The 4,347-nt window shown below is 43.5% G+C and overlaps 1 pseudogene; it reads right to left on the reverse strand.

The window, feature by feature from the left end:
* Positions 1-1,222: 1,222 nt before the first annotated feature.
* Positions 1,223-2,360, reverse strand: LOC112406224 (adiponectin receptor protein 1 pseudogene; annotated as a pseudogene).
* Between the last annotated feature and the right edge of the window lie 1,987 nt (positions 2,361-4,347).

Consider the following 4,347-nt stretch of genomic DNA (forward strand, 5'->3'; position numbering starts at 1 on the left):
GAATTGCCTAATCAATTGTTTTATTCATATTTCCACAACTGGTATTTTGTTTGTATTTCTATGACTGGTACAGAATACAAAGGTCAGATGTGGACTGTATGTCAACTGACTTAGGATTCTACAGTGTAGTGGATGGGGTATCTTTTCAATAAATGTGAGTGGTAGGATTATGGATGACTTTATTTTAATTCTTTTATCTTTTTATTTGTTTCTAAATGTTCTACAGTGAACATATATAACTTTAATCAGCAAAAAGGTTTGAAAACTAAAAATTAAGTCTTGTCATGATGTAAACATTTTTTGTTGATATATATTAATATGGACACTAATTTTGATCCATGAATTGACTCAGTCAGCAACATGTTAAAATCTGGCTAGAGGCTTAGAATTTTTTAAATGACAAGAGGAGGAATTACATATCTTTTATTCAGTATTCTTTCTACAGTGTTTGTGATAGCATGAATACATGAATGAATGGGTAAATAATGACCTAGAGAAATCCCTTTTGTGTTTTTTTTTCTTTGAATGCCAAGTATCTTCTGTACTCTTTTATTATCATCACAGTCTTTGCATCAAGATACATAGCAATGATAGCAGGTTTCTTTTTAAAGCTTAGTATTAAATATCTTTCCCCACTTTAAGTTTACATTACTCTGCCAAGAAAAAAATTAAAACTCAAGTTATTTGAAGCCTGGACATACTTCCATGATTAGCCGGGCTGTGTAAAAGTTGGTGGCTTTGTTCTTCGTGCTGTGTGAGCAGGTCCAGGCCCTAGAAAGATGGGACGAGGCTATAATTGTTTTTCAAAAGTGTGCTACAAAAACGGATGGCCTGTTATAAGCCAGGTTACAAAGTCAAGACAGGGGTGAGGGAGGGACAGTTTCTTCCAGAAACAGAATTTCTGAAGAGTCCCAGTCCATCGTTTTCCCCAGGATGGTTGGAGGAGGGGTAAAATCTCATCATGAGCTTCAAAGCTATGTCTCTGTGAGGGGACAGTAGTTGCCTTACTGAGGGGGGCGTGGCTGCCCATCCCCAATGTTCTCAGCGAGGGAATGGAGAGTTTATTGCCCAGTGAGTGTGAAGTGGGCTGAAGCTCGATTGGTACTGAATTCTCTAAGAGGCTTCTTCTAGAAACAGACAACTTAGACTCTTCCTCTCACTTCAGCAAAGAAATTCTTTTAAAACCACTTGACAAGCTCCTCCTGTGCCCTTGCAGGGCGGCTCAGTGGAGGGAGTCGTCAGTAAAGCCCCTTTCCAGGCAATATCGGAACTCCTGAAGGTTGGAGACCCCGTAGAAATGGATGAAGGCGGCTGCCACCTCCAGGACGTGGAAGATCTGATGAGGCTGGAACCATATGTCGAATTTTCCAGGCAAGAAGCGCTCAGGAACCCACGTGGCATAAAGGCTAGCTCCGGTGATGTACGTCACAGCCACGAGGAAGAACCAGCCCATCTGGCCCGCCGTGGTGGCCTTGACGAAGCCCTCCGCGATCGTAAAGTGCACGGTGGGCACGGCGCCGCTCAAGCCAAGCCCCAGGAACATCCCTGCTCTTGTCTACTGGTGCTTAGGAGAGGCAAACTGGTCCCACTGGGCCACAGTGATGGCAGAGATGCCCAGGACACAGACGCTGGAGAGGTAGCTGAGCCGTGGCTGTGGGAGCAGTAGAAGGAGTAACAGAGCCAGGGGACAAAGCTCCCTGTAATCAGCAGGGCAATCCCTGAATAAGCCAGTTGGGAAAAGGGCTGGAAAATAATCCAGTTTGTCACTGCTCTGAGTGATAATAGACAGTGTGAAAGAGCCAGGAGAAGCTGAGGCAGAGCCCCGCGCCCAGGAAGAACATCACAAACACCACCTTCTCCTGAAGGGGGGCCATGAAGTACATGTTTGGTCTGAGCATGGTCAGGATTCCCAGAAAGTGAAACGGCACAAAACCAAGCAGGTGGGTCCAGAAGTTGCCCGTCTCCGTGTGGATAAGGAAGATGCTCTTGAAGCAGGCCCAGAAGGAGGGCATGGGCGGCCTGTGGCCGTGCAGCAGGTAGTCGTTGTCCTTCAGCCAGTCGGGGAGCACTTCGTGCAGGATGATCCTCCAGCGCCCCTCCCAGACCTTATGCACAAACTCCTCCATCTTCTCCATGCCACGGTGGGCTTGCAGGGGAAGTGTCAGCACCCAGCCCTCCTCCTCTTCCTGAGGCACTGGGCGTGCCTGTTTTTCTTCAGCTTTGCTTGGGCTGGTGATGCCCCTCTGGCCTTGCTCCTCTAGCAGGGGGCCCAGCTCAGCCAGCTCCGCTGTGTCAGCCTCCCTATTCCTGGCAGGAGCCCCATTGCCCTGGGCCACCACAGGGCCTTTGTGAGAAGACATCTGGCTGGCACCTCAATGCCCTGTGGCTTCAGCTTGGGGAAAGGGTGGGGTCTCTTGGCCCCAGGGGGCAGAGAGTTCCCTGTGATGGAAGACAGGCGGTGGGGGCGAGCTCTGCTGGGGGCTGCAGACCCCATGCTACATCCCATGGCGCTGGAGGTGGCCTGCAGCCAAACAGCCTGGATCCAAGAAATCCCGTTTTGTGATTAATCTCGATATTTACTACTCATAAGTACTATTACAATTTTTATTTTTAATGTACTGCTAAATCATTGGCTTCAAAACTATGTTAGCTTACTTGTAAAGGCTAAATATATGGGTTATGTAATTTTTGAGGGCATTAACCAAAATGTTAGTTGTCTTCTTGGAAAGAAATTATATTCTCAGTGGGTCTTCCCAAATGTTATATTAAATAGTGTAACATTTTGAATAGAGAAGAGATTGATTTTTAATTTCTGATGGCTGATTGTTTTTATTATCTTCGTTTACCTCACTATATTCCTATTAAAGATATGTTTTTGCCTTGTTTGGAATATAATTTACTAGGATTCATGCTAAATATTATGTAGAGTTTAAAAATAGCAAACTTTGAATGTCAATTTTACAGAATATGAAACTCCTTTACAACATTGTTATGAAGGATACGACGTACCTTTATAAGTCTAATACAAATATTATGCAATTTTTAAGCAACATGTTGATATATCATAGGGGATGTTTACTGTAATGTTCTCCCCAAAGTCAATTTAAAAAAACACTCAGGGGCTTCCCTGGTGGCGCAGTGGTTGAGAGTCCGCCTGCCGATGCAGGGGACACGGGTTCGTGCCCCGGTCCGGGAAGATCCCACATGCCGTGGAGCGGCTGGGCCCGTGAGCCATGGCCGCTGAGCCTGCGCGTCTGGAGCCTGTGCTCCGCAACAGGAGAGGCCACAGCAGTGAGAGGCCCGCGTACCGGAAAAAAAAAAAAAAAACACTCAGTTTTTATATTAGAATATAAAAGACCATGAGAAAAGTGGCTGGATTCGTTACTTATGAATTATCTAAATGGAACACATATTTACCATCCCACCAAAACAATTTCATCTGACTTAGTTACTGTTAGAATAGCTTAAAATACAATTTACTAAGTGATATGTCTGCAAACCCACTGATTGTAGACATTGTATATGCAAAATGTAAAGCTGAAAGTAACTAATGCTCTTCAGAAGTATGGTAGCCTTTGCAAATTGTTTGGAATTAGTTTGTTTTGAGTAAACGGAAATTAGTCTGTTAAATGAAGCATATAAAAAAGGATTACAAAGGGGTAGGAGACTATCTCACCAGGATAGTTAAAACGCACACATTTGTATGAGTCAGGAGAAGTACGGTCCTTTCAAAATGATCTTATTCGTTCCAATTGCCTGAGCTTTGTGCCTCCTGATGTGATCCGGAGATTTGGCAAAGGAGAAACATATTTAGAATCTTACTCATTAGAATACTGAACTCATCCGTCAGCCTGATTGACAAGGTCTTAGACAAAGCATTTTGCCTGGCACACAACCTGTACTGAGATTTTCCTGTGGCTATAATGTAGCACACCTGACAGATGTTTGAGTCATTTAAAACAGCAGGAAGTACTCATAAACACCACAGACTGGCATTCAACATGATAGGGATTATTTTTCTTTTGTCTGCCTGAAGTTATATGGCCTATAATCAACAAAGGATTTAGGTATAACTAGCTAAAACATAGGGTGTGATATCATTTTTATGCAATATTTCTCTCGCTGTAAAGCTTACCAAGTGGCCTAGAAGCTGAGATACTTTTTGACACAGGTGAAACACATTTTATATGTTTCCCTTTTCATGATCAGAACTGGTTTAGAAAAGTGTCAAGGACATTATTTGCTCATGGATTAAAGATAACATATCACCTATTTATTTTCTTGATAGTTCCTTAATGATATAATGGGCTTTCCTAAATCCATGTTAATTTTTCACTTCGATCAACA

Source organism: Neophocaena asiaeorientalis, unplaced genomic scaffold (genome assembly GCF_003031525.2).
Source record: "Neophocaena asiaeorientalis asiaeorientalis breed wild unplaced genomic scaffold, Neophocaena_asiaeorientalis_V1.1 scaffold359, whole genome shotgun sequence".
Classification (NCBI taxonomy): Eukaryota; Metazoa; Chordata; class Mammalia; order Artiodactyla; family Phocoenidae; genus Neophocaena; species Neophocaena asiaeorientalis.